This window comes from Mirounga leonina, unplaced genomic scaffold (assembly GCF_011800145.1).
Source record: "Mirounga leonina isolate KUSES-001 unplaced genomic scaffold, KU_Mleo_1.0 Mir_150, whole genome shotgun sequence".
In the NCBI taxonomy this organism is placed as follows: domain Eukaryota; kingdom Metazoa; phylum Chordata; class Mammalia; order Carnivora; family Phocidae; genus Mirounga; species Mirounga leonina.
The window spans coordinates 20,546,246-20,562,991 of record NW_023270374.1 but is presented as its reverse complement, the minus strand read 5'-3'; the positions used below and the strand labels follow the sequence as shown (position 1 = coordinate 20,562,991).

General features: G+C 41.4%; 1 protein-coding gene across 4 annotated transcripts in view; it reads right to left on the bottom strand.

Moving 5' to 3' along the window:
• The window catches only part of RNF24 (ring finger protein 24), an 85,195-nt gene extending 71,513 nt beyond the window's left edge, over positions 1 to 13,682 (bottom strand). The window contains exons 1-2 of one of the 4 annotated variants that reach the window (XM_035005921.1): positions 13,490 to 13,682; positions 9,689 to 9,784 (exon numbers count right to left, since the gene is read on the bottom strand). The gene's annotated coding sequence lies outside the window, so the exon portion shown is untranslated. Of the gene's footprint in view, positions 1 to 9,688; positions 13,195 to 13,489 lie in introns of those variants that run through there. The other 3 variants (XM_035005920.1, XM_035005919.1, XM_035005922.1) reach the window with 3 other exon arrangements.
• Positions 13,683 to 16,746: the final 3,064 nt, after the last annotated feature.

Below are 16,746 nucleotides of genomic sequence, written 5' to 3'. Positions count from 1 at the left end.
TGCCTGGGTGGCTCAGTTGGTTAAGCGACTGCCTTCGGCTCAGGTCATGATCCTGGCGTCCCGGGATCGAGTCCCGCATCGGGCTCCCTGCTCAGCAGGGAGTCTGCTTCTCCCTCTGACCCTTACCCTCTCATGCTCTATCTCATTCTCTCTCTCAAATAAATAAATAAAATCTTAAAAAAAAAAACCACATAATCATAGCAAGAATTTGCCTATGAGAAATCATACTAGCACATACTTTTAATGGCCTTCTCAAATAACATTAGAGGCTCTCTAGAGATGATCACTAAACTAAGAACACTGGCCTATTTTCATTTTTTAAAAAGATTTTATTTATTTATTTATTTGAGAGATCGAGAGCGCATAAAAGGGATTCAGAATTCTGAAAGTGTGCGGGGGGAGCTGCAGAGGAAGAGGGAAAAGCAGACTCCCTGCTGACCCCGGAGCCCTAAGCAGGGTTTCACGTGGGGCTCGATGGCCAGGCTGGATCCCAGGACCCTGAGATCATCACCTGAGCCGAAGTCAGACACTTAACCAATTGAGCCACCCAGGCATCCCTTTAATTTTTATTTGATATCAAGGTTACTTTCCCCACAAATTCAGAAGCTGAATGAAAACAATCTGGTTTAAGGTAAAATGCAGCAGGACAAACAAGTAAGGCTTTTTTCAGCATGACTTTATTCAGTAGTTTTACTATAAAGAACATGAAGACATGAAGTTAAACAAGAGTATTATGAGAAATGGTGATCAAATGACTCCCATAAAGTACAATTTAAATAAAAAGAATGATATTCAATGAAGAATTCCCCCTGTCTTTAAAGATATTTAAGCATTAATTCTATGATATACAACTTTGATTTCTTTAGTCTACACCCAGTTTCATGAAAACACTGACAATATTTTAGGGACACATACACAAAATGCTCAGCCTAAGAAGAATGAATGGATCAGACATTCAGGGGCTGGCCAAATTGACTCTGATTTTTTAATCCTAATCTAATACTCTTTCCTCTCCACTGCTTGATTCTAGTCTGTAACAGGCTTTCACATATACACTTTTAACTTTCAGAGCAACTGGAGTCCACATTATCAATTATAAAAGAAAAGCACTCATTCACATTTTGCTATAGTACTCTGAATTTCATTGTAAAATTAAAACAAAAGATTAACTCAATTTTTTTTTTAAGATTTTATTTATTTATTTAACACAGAGAGCGACACAGTGAGAGAGGGAACACAAGCAGGGGGAGTGGGAGAAGGAGAAGCAGGCTTCCCACTGAGCAGAGAGCCCGATGCAGCGCTTGATCCCAGGACCCTGGGATCATGACCCGAGCCGAAGGCAGACGCTTGACTGACTGAGCCACCCAGGCGCCCCTAACAATTCTTTTTATTCTGATTCAAACTCATTATCTTTTATCAAGAACACCATATTATAAAGTACTTGACAGTCTCTCATACAAAGCGTATTTCAGGGTAAACCCAGATAGCCCTACTTGATGAGGTAGTCTTCTTTATAGAATTCCTGTTAACAAATGTGGAAGAGAGAACAGAATAAGAAAATCACCATTCTACCACAATGGATGAAATATCTAATACTGACATGACCATCAGTGGGGTCTTTTCAGCATTACTACAAGTGGGGTTGCCAAATACAGCAGGCCTCTGGTGATGTAAGATTAGTGACCTCCTAAACATTCTTGCCAAAACACTGAGGTCTGATTTTAGTCGAGCCTCTAGAGGTCACTTCCATTTGTAGGAAATACAGGGAAGAGATCAAAAAACTGACACCATGATAAAACAGACAAATCCCAAATGTGAGAAATTCCACAGGACAAATGACCCAGTTCATACAACTAGTCCATGACACACCAAAAAAGGTGAGGAGAGAGGGTGGGAAGAGGAACTGCCCTAGATCAAATTAGACATGAGAGACAAAATGATCAAATATGGTCCAGGGACTTTGAATCCTGGTGTGAACAAGATATCGCTAAAAAAGATATTCTTGAGACAATCAGGCAAACCTGAATTGGGTCTATGTATTAGATGACACCAGGGAGTAAATGTTAATTTTAAGTGTGAGAATGGCATTTTGGTTCTATAATACAACATCTTTACTTTTTTGAGAGATGCGTTTAGAAATATGTCAGGATACAGATACTGAAATGCTGGAGGTTTGCTTTAAAAAACTTCAGCAAATGAAAGTGAAAGAAAAAAGGATAAAATGAAACAGATGTGGCAAAACCCTGATAATAGTTGAACATCTGAGTGATGGGCATATGGAGGTATATTGTACTATTTGTCTACTTTTAAGTGTATATACAATTTTGTATAATAAAAAAAATGAAAAAGAATAACCTCACTAGCAGAGAAGCCTGAACAACAGCACAGGTAAACCTATTAAGTAATACTAATCTCAGGGAGAAAATAAATGGATCAATAAAAAAAAATCAATGGCAGTTGATTATTTAGAAATTGAGTTATATGGAAAAGCACTGATTTTCTCCTTTTATCATATGGTCAGTGCTATAAGACTGAATGTTTGTATCTCCCAACCCCCAATTCATATATTGAAACCTAATCCCCAGTGTAATGGTATCTGGAGGTGATTACATTATGAGGATGAAGCCCTCATGAATGGGATTAGTGCCCTTATAAAAGAAGCCCAGATAGCTCCCTTGTCCTTATCCACCACATGATGACACAGCAAAAAGACACAATGAAAAGTACAATTTATGCGCTAGGAAGTGGGTTCTCACTAGACACCGAATTTGCTGGTGCCTTGATCTTGAACTTTCCAGTATTCAAGACTGTGAGAAATTTCTGTTGTTATTATAAGACACTGAGGCTAGGGTATTTTGTTATAGCAGACTGAATGGACAAAGACATTCAAACAGCTATGTAATATACTGTTTTATTCCTGAAGTAGGTTATTCCACTGAAAACCTACAGCAGAAAACAAGCAGTTTTACAGAATACATTAAAAAAAAACAACAACAACAAACTTTTAAGAACGCAGCTGTTGGTTTCCTCTCCTCAGAACTGTGTCATGCTTTTATATAATTCTGGAGTTCTAAATGGTAGTGAATTGAAATAGAGAACATTGAGACACAGAAAACAAGTCACAGCTGCATTTTTGAACTGAATATTATGAATTTTTCTTTTTGTGTAATCATTTGATCAATTTCCTAAAAACCCTGGACCTACTTTACATCCCTCCTGAAATAGTATTTTAACTTTAAGTATGCAAAATTCATAACGTATTCCACAGAAGAGTGCTTACTAAGGCTCTTTGGAGTTCCATTTTCTTATCTTCCAAGTAGTTCAAAGTAAACCAAATGGAAAATCAATAATCTTCCAGAAACATCTTCAAAGCATAAAACATTTCATTTCTAATAGAGCAGTGGTTCTTAACCTTTTCTTAGGATTATGAATTCCTCTGAAAATCTTTTTATAGAAAGAAAAATGTATTTTTTTTCAAAGGTTTTATCATAGCTCAGAAGGCCCCTGTTAGAAACCTTTGTAATACAGTGTTCTCATGGATAAGCAACTCTAAACAAAGTACAAATTCATCAACTCAACACTAAACGCCTCCCATGAATTGGCTCCCCATTTGCCACTATTTCTCTAAGCACCACACTTTCCTCAAATGCATTAGTTATGGTTCTCTGAATATGACTTGCTTTGTTCTGAGTATTTCCATTTTCTGCACATTCCAGGCCATCCCAACCATCTAACTAGTCTTCGTGATCTGTCATAAGCAATACAACCCCCATGAAATCTTCCTTGATTCCCTAAACCTTCCTCTGTCTTCTATCCTATACTTCCAATACCTTTCCCCATTTTGTATCATGGTCTATACCAAATGCTTGTCTAATCTGGAATTCTGAGTGATACAGCAGTGGAAATGAAAATTATTACCAAAGAAGTTCTTACTCCCTATAGTGGGCTAAATGGCGGCCCCCCCAAAGATATGTCCACATTTTTACCTGAGGAACCTGTAAATATGATCGTATTTGGAAAAGGGGTCTTTGCAGATGTAATCAATAATCTGGAGATGAGATCATTTTGGATTATCCGGGTGGACCCAAACTCCAATGACAGTGTCCTTACGAGAGAAAGAAGAGAAGGCCATGTGAAGAGAAGCAGAGATTAGAATTATGTAACCACAAACCAAAGAATATGTGGAACCACCAAAAGCTAGAAGAAACAAGGAAGGATTCTCTCCTAGAGTCTTTGGAGGGAATGCAGTAGCCTTGCTGACACTTTGATTTCAGACTTCTGGCCTCCAGAATTGTGAGAATAAATTTCTATTGTCGTAGGCCATCAGTTTTGTTGTAATTTGTTATGACAAAACTAGCAAACTATATAGCCCTTTCTAGTCATTTTTACTTACTTCATTTTTTGTTTATTGCAGTTCTGCAATGGTTAATTCTTTCTTTTTTTTTTTAAGATTTTATTTATTTATTTGACAGAGAGACTGCAAGAGAGGGAACACAAGCAGGGGGAGTGGGAGAGGGAGAAGCAGGCTTCCTGCTGAGCAGGGAGCCTGATGTGGGGCTTGATCCCAGGACTCTGGGATCATGACCTGAGCCGAAAGCAGACACTTAACAACTGAGCCACCCATGCACCCCTGCAATGGTTAATTATTTCAAGAGCATCAGAGGAGATTAAAAAATGTAGAGTCTCCCCAAATCCCTCCTTATTCTTCTGCTATTTTCTGCAACAGTCTCTTAATTTCCTTTATCAATAGTCTTCTGAAAGTGCCAGTGCAGGAAAGCATTTGAATAGGAAAGAACTATATTCCTGTGAAAGCTGACATCACCAACCATGACATGTGGTGAGTTGGAGGATGAAAGCCTGGGTTATAAAACCGGCTCCTGACCTTGTGAATCTGAACAGGTTACTTCTTTGACCTTTTATCATCCATAAACAATTCTTTGAGGGTTGCTGTAAGAAGTAAATAGGCAATGAATGTAAAGCTACTGGCATAAAAGGTATTTAGTAAAGGTTAGTTAATGTGAAGGATGATTTTCTGGGTATAATACTGTCCCTGGCTTTTGATATACTGTTCTAGGATTTAAAAAAATCATTCTCACTCCCACAAAAATTCATTCTGGCCTGTTTTCAGGAAAAATAAGTTTAAGTAAAAACTTTAAGTATAGCCAAGCAGGAGATTTCTAGCATATTTCTGAAGAAGTTTTGCAATTTCTTTTGCGCTAAAGGAAAAGAATGAAAGCCTACACCTTTGATTTCCCTTCCCACCCATTTCCTATAAACTACATTAGCTCATACTTTGGTGTTTCATTATCTGCCAAACTTTTTCTTTCAGTTTAGGATGAAGAGCCTATTCAGATAGGACACCTAAATTCTATTTGAAATTTATACCACTGAACATAATTTTTCATGCTCATAGTTGGGAGAGAACAATAAAGAGATACAAGAAGTTCATAATTTTTTGGTTTGCCTAGATGAACCTAACAAACATAGATAATGTAGCACCTTTCAATCTCCAAATTCAAAAAAAATTTCTTGAAGGTAACATAAAACATACTGACAGACTGTGGCAAAATTATTAATTTTTAGAATTCTTAAATAAGCACTGTCATCAAATGAATTGAATGCTCACACTTGTAGTGCCATATTTGCATTTCTTTTGTTCTCAGTTAAATTATTCTGACATCAAGTTCGCTAATGGAAGAACTGTATCTGATATAAATACCTGTCTAGTGGGGAAACAAATAACAAGCAAAATGAGACACAGATTTTAAGGCAACACACACAATTAACCTTCCACAGAAGCCTATGGTTTATATAGAAGCAAGCTTTATGACAAGATGAAAATTTACTAATCTGAATGACCAAAACTTTAGAAGATGACAATGAAAACAGGCAAACTTCACTTTAAGAAAAGTCAACAAAAAAAGGAAGTTGGAAAGCAGGTAAAATGGAAGTTATTTACAATATAAAAACATTCACTACAGTTACTTTGGTAGTAAGCAACTCTAGTATACCTAACAGCACTGAATGCATAAAAATTCAACTTGCATTTCACTTTTTCAGAGCAAATTTACAACTTAAGGTGAGGTTCACTTGTAATGGTATCTAAAAAGTGGCTTTCCTTCCTTGCCACTCAGGCTTGCTCCAACTCTCTGGAGTACCATGGAGGCACAGAGCAACTCTCTGGTGTCAGACTGTTCTCAGGGCAGATGGAGGGCTGAGGCTGGTTTTCCCAGGAATGGCCAACCCAAAGTAAGGCCACCGGCCAACAACTCCCGGGCCAGCTGGCATGGAACAAAGTGTCTGGTTCCTACCTCCAGAGCAGAGGAAACTCAGCCAGCTGGCTTTCGATGGGCTGCACTAGTTGGAGTGCTCACAATTCCTTTCAAACCATCTGGCATTCTTTTTGAACCCTCAATTTATCCAGCACTATACTCTGATGTCTGAAATGCTCAGATAATTGGAGGAATCCCCACTGCCTACCTAGATAAGAAAGAGGCAGAATAACTGCTAAGTCAATTACTTCAAGAAATAATTTATAAAGTTAAGAGTTGCTCTCATTTTACCTTGTGTATTATCTACCTTAAAATCTAAACTGTTCCCATGATTATTAAGAAAACTTTAAAAATAAATATCAGGTCAAATAAGAAGGAAATAGGCTAAACAGACAATTTAACATGTAGAAAAGTTGTAAGGCTTGTAGGACATGACCCTCACTACTCTGAACTTCTACAGAGCCTGTCTGTATCCTTCATGTGGCCCTAAAAGTAGACTTAGTATTGCTATATATACTTATTCTCCCAGCTAACTAGTAAGTGAAGAGTGTCTTTTTTTTTTTTTTAAAGATTTTATTTATTTATTTGAGACAGAGAGAATGAGAGAGAGAGAGCACACGAGAGGGGGGAGGGTCAGAGGGAGAAGCAGGCTCCCCGCCGAGCAGGGAGCCCGATGCGGGACTCTATCCAGGGACTCCAGGATCATGACCTGAGCCGAAGGCAGTCGCTTAACCAACTGAGCCACCCAGGCGCCCTGAAGAGTGTCTTCCAGCTGCTTTTTTTCCTTACAGCTAATTTTTTTTTTTTTTAAGATTTTATTTATTTATTTGACAGAGAGAGACACAGTCAGAGAGGGAACACAAGCAGGGGGAGTGGGAGAGGGAGAAGCAGGCGTCCTGCCGAGCAGGTAGCCCGATGCAGGGCTCCATCCCAGGACCCTGGGATCATGACCTGAGCTGAAGGCAGATGCTTAACGACTGAGCCACCCAGGTGCCCCACCTTACAGCTAATTTTACAAAAAGATCTGTTAATGATGTATTGAGTGTTTTAAAAGTTCCATTTCTAGAAATAAGAAAACTTAATCTGGAATAACATGAAGAAAGGACCTCTCCTCCAGGCAAGCCAAATAAAGAACAGGACTTGGCTTGACATAAAAATATTTTATTAAGTGGTCAAAATGACTTATCAAATGACCAAACTGTTGCGAAGTGCTATAGGGTGCTCATCTGTCAGGACTCCTGGGTAGCTTAGTTGGTTAAGCGTCAGACTCTTGATTTTGGCTCAGGTCATCTCAGGGTTGTGAGATAGAGCCCCATGCTGGGCATGGAGCCTGCTTGGGATTCTTTCTTCCTCTCCCTCCCTCTCCTAAAAAAAAAAAAAAGGGGGAGTTCATCTGACAATTGTAGATCATTTTACTAATCTATGACTAATCTATTACTAATATGGGAATAGAGAGGCAAGCAATCAGGAAAAAAAAAACAAAACAGCTGAGTTGCATTTATAGCCAGTATACCTTATGAGATAGAAGTGCTCTGAGCAAAAATATTAGATCAAACATTAGAAACTGGAGAAGGCTATACAAATAATAACTGTAATTACAGTTTTCATTGTGTTTATCCCCATGCCAAGTACTGACTTTAGCATTTTACATATTATTTCATTTGATATATACAACAAACATATGAGGTGGGTACTATTATTTCCATCTTGCAGATGAAGAAACAGAGTCATCAGGAAACCTGTCCAAAGTCACATGGCTAAATTGCAAGAGCTGGAATTCAACTCCAAGCAGTCTTACTCCAAGAATCTGGGTGCACAGCTGCCAGTGTTAAGTTATACTTATGAAAGAATGAAATGTAGGGAAAAATTCAATCATTAAAATAGTCTTTGTAATTCTTTCAACTCTAAGTGTAGCAAAAGGTGGTAATTAGGGGCACCTGGGTGGCTCAGTCAGTTAAGGGCCCGACTCTTGATTTTTGGCTCAAGTCACGAGCTCAGGGGCCTGGGATTGAGCACCTCGGGTTCCATGCTCAGCAGGGAGTCTGCTTGAGATTCTTTCCTGTTGCCCCTCCCTCCATTCATGCTTGCTCATGCTCTCTCTCTAAAATAAAGAAATAAATCTTTTTTAAAAAGTGGTAATTAAAAAAATTAACAAACACTGATTTTCTTGTCAAAAATTTTTAAAAAGCAAGAGCTATTCTACCAGGTTAAAAATGTCAGTTTTGCCTTTTTTTTGCCAGTTGCTACTCTAAGGGACAGAGTGGTAAACAGGGCAGATGGAAGTGTTTGCCTTCCTGGAGCTAAGGTTCTAGTCGGGGTAAGAGACAAAAATCAGTTAACAAAATTTCAGAGTTATACATTTTACAGAGGAGGTAGGAAGGAAATGTGTATTTCTCTTTTGAGACATTTAACTATGAAGGTAAATGAAAGGGATGGATGAGAGGTCAGGGGGAAGTTTTTAGTTTTGTTGTAATTTTAAAATTATTTTTAAAGATGGGCAACATCAGAGCATGTTTGTATGTTGACATGGATGGTGCCTTGAAGGGTTGCTGATGATGCAAAAGAGAGACAAATTCAGGAGTAAGTCCTTGAGTAGGTATTAGAAAGAATATGGAAGGGAGGGAAGCTGGCCTCTCATAGGAAGAAAACATAAAACATGGGCCCTAAGAAAGGTGGATTTCTAGATGTGGTGAGTGGAAGTTGAGTGGTATCTGTCTTATAACTTCTAAACCTCAATGAAATATGTAGCCTGCTTATCTGCATGGGGAAGGGTGGGCTGCTCATGAGTTTAAAGAGTGGGAAGAAATTATCAAATAGTTATAGGCAAAAATATTAGGAATCTGATCGCTTTCCTGGGCAGTGCTGAGAGTCCACTTCAGATTTCTGGTCATGAATCTGAAGTTCTCTAATATTCAACCACTTATGTGCACTCACGGAAAAACCAGATGAGAGATAAAACAGCTATAAATAGAAAAAAAAATTCCTGGCTAAAAAATAAAATAAAAAAATATGTATCCAAGAGCATATGTATCCATGTCACAGTTACTAACAATGTCCAATCAAGCTGTGGTCTACATAGCTCCATTTGTCTCCACCTTCTCACAACAGAAATTCTTGTAAATAATATATTTGTCATATTTAGTCATGACATATTTAATCATAAAGCTTAAAGATTATTTCTTTTTGGTCATGAATGCTTCTGCTACTTCCTAAGGTAGTTTTTTTCTTTTTAAGATTTTATTTATTTATTTGACAGAGAGAGCGAGAGAGCACAAGCAGAGGGTGTAGCAGAGGGAGAGGGAGAAGCGATGCGGGCTTGATCCCCAGGATGCTGGGATCATGACCTGAGAGGAAGGCAGATGCTTAACCACCTGAGCCACCCAGGCGCCCCCTAAGGTAGATTTTTTAAAATGCACCTGATAGTCTTGTAAGTTTCAGAGGTGATTGCATTTCATTGCTTGAAGAAACTTTCTCTGTGGTAACTGAGATCCTAAAACAATAGATCCTAAAATCTTCCAGAGTGGGAGAAAAACAGGAATGGGGATTAGACTTGGATTGGACTTCTTAATAGCAACACCAGAAGCTAATAGAACAATGCCTTCAAAAGAGGGACACTAATTTTCAATCTAGAATATTCAGCTAAACCACTATTCGATTCACGTGTGGGGGTTAAATGAAGACATTTCCAGGTATGCAACTTCTGAATTCAGGAAGAATGTCAGTTTGTATGTGCCCTGTCTCTGGAAGGTACAATAGAATAAGGAAGACATAGGATCCAAGAAATAAAGGATCCAACACAGGAGGAAGGCAAAAAGAATTCCCAAGATATGACAAAGGGAAGTCCTAGACGACAGGAAGGAAAAAGAAATGAAACAGATTACCTGAAAATATTGAAAGATTATCAGTTCTGTCAGATATTGATGAGTCAGTGACTGATACACAGAAAACAAAGCAAATGAAAAACAAAAGAGGCAATTATTTAATTTAGAGAAACAAAAGCACAAGATAGAAAATGTAATACTAGTAGGCTACATGGCTCATCTGTGAATAACAGGTACATTGTCACAGTCATATAAATACTGAATACTGTCTTGACTGGGAACTGTACTTATGTAGGACAACCAAGGCCTCAACATCCAAAATAGAAGTCCACAGATGATGTCCAAAGATGGAAAATCAAGAAATAAGTTTAAACATTAAGAATGAAGTAAATATAAAGGTAAATACCAGAAAGAACTGCTAAGAGTTGAAAGCATTTCAACATTCTGAAACTGATTTTTTACTACTCAATCTAAAAAATGGCAATTTCATATAAGTTAATACATTATAACATTACTTTATTACTGATTTTATTTTGTAAACATTTTTTATTTTTGCGAGCATGCAGGGCTGGGGGGGGTGGGCAAGAGTGAGCACGCAAGTGCAGGCACGACGCGCAGAGGGAGAAGCAGACTCCCCGCTGAGCAGGGAGCCCAATGCTGGACTCCATCCCAGGACCCTGGGATCATGACCTGAGCCAAAGGCAAATGCTCAAATGACTGAGCCACCCAGGCGCCCTATTACTGATTTTAGAATAAGCTGCCATTTGAAACAAAACAATTATTGATAGAAAGTGCTCAATAGAAAAAAAGCTCTACTTTTTGTTATCAGACATTTTTGGGGGAATAATATACCGCAGTTTGGGGTAACAAAGTGTTACTTTACATGCTATCACCATCACTGACATAACAGTATTACTATTGCTAATATAAAGAATATCTTTACTACTAAAACGGCATTTAACATAATTTAATCTATTTTCATGATACAGAAATTACTTCAGAATTTTTCTTCAAACATCATACTACAGAAATGCTGAACGATGGGTTGGTAAAGAATTTGATTAACAGAATGCCGAATAAAAAGGCCAGGATGTTTTTAAGTTCCTTTCTTGATACAAACAATAGCTAAGTCACTCTTGCAAAATAAAGTTCCACAATACTGTGTGGTACTATGCAAGCCTGTTTCAGTGATAATTCCGGTTATACTACTCTGTTTATCTAAGACTTCCCCTTATGGTTTGTTTTAAGGGAATTCCTAAAAAAAAAAATCTCATGCAGGCAGTTATAAATTATTGGGGTTGCTTCAATATTAGTGACACTAGTTTACGAAGTTAATGAAGCCCTTGTTCTTAAGTTAACTTATTTTAAGTTCATTGATACTAAAATTTTATTTAAATTCTTCATCATAAAAACAAAAGTTCTCCAAAGTCAACCTTTACTAATTTTACTTTTACAAAAAAAGAATTTGACCATGCTAACATAAGTTAAGACTTTTACCAAGAATAATATATTCCTATCCAACCAATGGAAAATTTCCCCTTCAAATTAAAAGCAAATGTTTTCAATAGAGGGAATATTCATAAACAGATGCTGTGGAAGACTGCTTAGTTTGGATTTCATTTTGCACTAAAAACTACCAGGAATTAAAATACAGATGATTAAAAAATAATCTTAAAGAGAATCTTAAAACTGAACCAATTCAATTATTCATATCACCCAATAAGATCTTAATTTTTTTTACCACTATTTTCAATCAAAAGAGCACAGGAAAAATCTCTTTTGGAAATGTGTTTCTTATATACAAGTTTAGCTAATTTCCTCTCTCTCTGCAAAATTATAAGGGTAAAAAAGAAACTGAAAATGCAACCAACAATATTCTAAAACTTATAAGATCTGGTATAAAAAGAGAAAAAGGTCCAAACTATTACAAATGCCTTTTAATTGGTCTGCATCAACTGTAACTCTTCATAACTACCAAGACAACAAAGTCAGGCAGTCCAACCCATGGAACCAAAGTCTGTGGGAACCTGCAGAGCTTCCTTCTCTCTTTGGGTACGAGGACAAGGATAAAAGGTGTTCTGTTTTCCAGTAGTCCTGTAAGAGGAGCCATTGAGCTGGGCCACACAACCAGACAACAGAGCACAGGAAAATTCAGATCAAAGCAAGGACGCATGCCAGGGTAATATGCAATAAAACCCTTTGCCAAAGCACTCAGAAGAAAAAAGCAAGGAGGTGGAGAGAACCTGCTGGACCACCTTCCTAACACAGGGAGACAGGGAGAAACAAAATCTGCTTCTACTGAGGAGCTGAGAAGACCGTGTCCTAGATATGTTGGAGTATTTCTGTAGACGTATATATGAGTAAAGAGACATATTACCAATGAACTAAACCCAGAACGCAGTGTCCTATATGTTCTGGAGTATTCCCATACACATAATATAGGAGTATATTACCATTACCTAAACCCAAAAAGCAAAGTGTTCTAGGTATACAGATATATGAGAATATTAATTTTCAATGAACATATAAAAATATTTTTTCAATTAACAAAACGCACTGGTTTTACAGTGAGAAACATAAAATATTGCTTGAAAGAATATCAGAGACAGAATTGGGTGAAGTTCTAATGAATTAATATCTCTTTTTCTTCATACCCTTTTTAATCTCTGATTCTCTCATTTCCTAGGGGACACGGAGGACGGACGGACGGACCGGCGGGCGGACACACACACACACACACAAAATTAGGTCTCCGGAAACAAAGGAGGGTCCTTAATTATCCGGCCTGTGGAAGCACACACGCCCCCCACCCACAGATAGGGGCCACCACCTGACTTTAATTAATGAGTAAGATGAGGCGAGAGGTCTCACCCCAGCCCACAGCCATGCACACAGTGACAAACGGGCACGAGACAAACGCCACAAAGAAAGGGGAGGGGCAGGTGGGGACCAGGAAAAACACTGCCACGCCGCACCCCCCAAGGCGCGTTCCCATGGCCAGCGCGGAGGCAGCCGTCCTCGCCATCCTCGTCCTCGCCTCCCGGCTCATCCAAGCCGCCTCCCCAGCCCGGGGGCCGACGCCGGGCACGGGCTAGCGGGGCGTGCGGGGCGCCGCGAACCTCCCCTCTGTGACCTCCCGGTGACAGACAGCCTCGCGCCGCCCTTTGTGCGGGACTCAGCCTCCGGCTCCGGTGGACCCCCCCCTCCGCGTCCCTCCCGGCCTGGGCCGCTGTCCCACCCTTCCCCGTCCCCGCCGAAACGCCCGGGAGTGTGAATGGGGGAGGCTGGCGCGGGCCCGCGGTCTCCTCAGCATCCCGAACCCCGAGCCGCCCGGTCCCCTAAGCCCCGGCCCCGGGGCGACGGCCCCCGGTGCCCTGCCCTCGCTCCCTCACTTACTCGGGCGCGCCGGCTGCGGCGGCGGGTATGCGGGACCGTCAGCGCGAGGCGGCAGGAGGAAGGCTGCAGGCGGCGAGCGTCCGTCGGCACCGAACGCAGCTGAGGTGGCGGCGGCAGACTGCGCGCGGCGGCCCCCGACGAGGGGCGGGCCCGACGGGGGAGGGGCGGGCGCCGCGCCTCTCATTCATGCAGCGGGGGCGGGGTGAGGGACCCGGATGCCCGGGCAGCTCCCGCCCACCTCGCTGCGGGCGCCTTGGCTTCAGAGTATGCAGTGCGCAGGCGCGGCGCTCGGTGGCCTGTCCTGGTTCCGCCCCGCCCCCTGAGGGGGGCATTTCCACGGGCGGGGCTGCCGCCGATAGACCGATTACTTCATCTGTTTAGTATTTTTGCGTGTTCTATAAACATTTTTTAAGGTGAAAGTTTGGGACGCCACCTCCTTCCTAGCATCCAGCCTCCCAATCTCCGAGGGCACGGGAATGCCCATTAGTTAGATGGAAAGACAGTACACGCCGCCCCCTTCCTCCATTTGTCTCTCCTGCAGCAGGTCCTCTCCGCTGAATGCTGGGACCCTAGTGGTAGATGAGACCCAGAATCTGCCCAGGGAGTGGAGAGAAGCGTGTGCAAGAAAGAGTGCATTACATTGTTTATTTGCATTGACCTGGTCCCCTCAGCCCCCAGCTCTCATTCCACAGGGCAGGCAAGAAACTGACCATGGTTTTGAAGAGGGCCCAGACCTTTCTGTCAAATCAAGGCCTGGGGTGTTGCAGCTCCAAGGATCTGTGAAGGCCTCTCGTCTTTGGTAGACGGTGTACTCTGTGGAGACACCCTCCCTTCTTAGCCCCTTGCTGCTGCCACTCCTGGGCCACAGAAATCTTTGGGGATGCTGGGAGCCTGTAGGAGGCCTCACAGACGTCCCCTCTGAGGTTCCTCAGCTGAGTGTGAGGGTACAGCTCAGTCCCCATGTTCCCTTCTGAGGTTCTCCTTCCTTTTCCTATCTTCCAGCCTTCCCTCACATAAACCATAAGCAACTCAGTGGCTTAACTTTGGGAAGCAAATTCATCATGGCAAGTCCCTATAGATAAATTCCCTCTGCTTTGCAAGCCATAAGCTTCCAAGGCAAGGGGGAAGTAAAGACAAAAACATCAGTGAACATCTCAAGAAGTTACCCAGCAGTTACAGTCCCCCAAGGTGAGAGATGGTTGGAGGCATGTGCTCTGTAGAGTGTGACAAAAGGAAGGATGGGGGAGGCCCATTCTTCCTTTAAAGCTGCCTATCAACACCTACCCCTTGACCTTCAAGCCAAGAACCTCAGGGGCCCTCTCCTTCTCTCACTTCCCTTCTAGCTCTCAAAGGGAGTTGTCACCAGAAAGACCTTCCCAACTCTGGTTTGCTGATACCTGTCACTCTGTCTAAACCAGGCCCCCTCGTCTCTCTCCTGGCCTATTGATTCCCGTGCAAATCAATTCTCAGGATATGCAGATCTGCCCATGTCACTGTCTTTTTCTTTCTTTTTTTTTTTTTTAATTTTTTTATTCTTATGTTAATCCCCTTACATTACAACATTAGTTTTAGATGAAGTGTTCCATGATTCATTGTTTGTGCACAACACCCAGTGCTCCATGCAGAATGTGCCCTCCTAAATACCCACCACCAGGCTAACCCATCCTCCCAACCCCCTCCCCTCTAGAACCCTGTTTGTTTTTCAGAGTCCATCGTCTCTCATGGTTCGTCTACCCCTCCGATTTCCCCCGCTTCATTCTTCCCCTCCCGCTACCTTCTTCTTCTTCTTCTTCTTCTTTTTTTTCTTAACATATATTGCATTATTTGTTTCAGAGGTACAGATCTGAGATTCAACAGTCTTGCACAATTCACAGCGCTTACCAGAGCACATACACTCCCCAGTGTCTATCACCCAGTCCCCCCATCCCTCCCACCCCACCCCCCACTCCAACAACACTCAGTTTGTTTCCTGCGATTAAGAATTCCTCATATCAGTCACTGTCTTTTTCTAAAGTGACCCACTTGACCTTTACTTTCCAGTCATTTCCAGAGCAACACCACAATGTTTCACCCTCAGTGCCTGTGTTCTTGATGTTTTCTTTACTAGGAAAGCAAAACTTATCTAGGAACACTCAAGAGTCACTTTTTAATGAAGTCTTCCTTCCTTTCTCCACCTTGTTGACAGACTTTCTTTTGGAATCCTCCTGGGTCCTGTACCCAAGTCCCTGTGAGCCCCAGGCATACTTAGGATTCATACCCATTTGTTGGCATTTTACTCCCCCGCCAGAATGTGAGCCCTTCAACAATGGGAACAATGTCTCCTCAAGACCTAGCAGGTGATTGGCAAAACAATTAGGAAGCAATGGTTGTTGGGAGAGGTGATATTCCCTGGGAGGCCAGGGAGGTTCCACAGGGGTGAGAAGAGCTGAACTCTCTTTTCTTTCTCCTCCCTTCTTGAGGCTTCCTTTACCCTCAACGTGTTAGGAAACCTGTTTTGTTTGTTTAAAAAGCTTGGCTAGAAATTCTCTAGTCCAAGCTGGTTGTAGGGTAGAGAGTGGAGTGGCTTTAGCTTCATGTCCTTTGTCCTTATGAAACTCAGGAGAGAGAGAGAGAGAGAGAGAGAGTAGATTGTTCCTTGTTCCTCTTGGGAGAGAAGTCAGATTTTTTGGTCTCCTGGTGTCTCCAGCTGGAGTTCACAAGCTGATCCATGATCCTATCTGTCTAGTGATACAGAAGGTTCTACTTCCCTCTTAGTATACCCAACTGCCCCCACCTAGGCAAAATGCATGTGTGGGTGGAGTGTGGGTACATTTAGAGAGATCTGGGCAGTTTAGGTGAGCACCCCCAAACAGCAGACATCCAGGACTTGAAGTAGTGGCTTTCTCAGCTAACATGGGCTCTTGTTCCTTGTGATGGAGGAGTGGGAAAGCCTTCACTGTTTAGGGCCTCAGAGGATCTCTCTCTCTATTTTCTTCCCCTCAAACCTCTCTCATCCTCTTCCTACATTATACTTCTTTTAAAGCATTTGCCTCACTCTAACCCATTACTCAGAAAACCACCCTTACCTGCATGGCAGAAGTCTTTCAAGACCCTTCTACCCTCTGGAAAATAAATGACTTCTAATTTTAAATCAAATGGTAGTGACCAATTTTGGAATAGCAACTTTCTGGATGGTAACTGTAGTGGGAGCAAGGGCTGCTTTTAGTCATCTTGGATCTGGTGCTCAATAAGAGTTTGTTGAATGACTGTATGGCCAA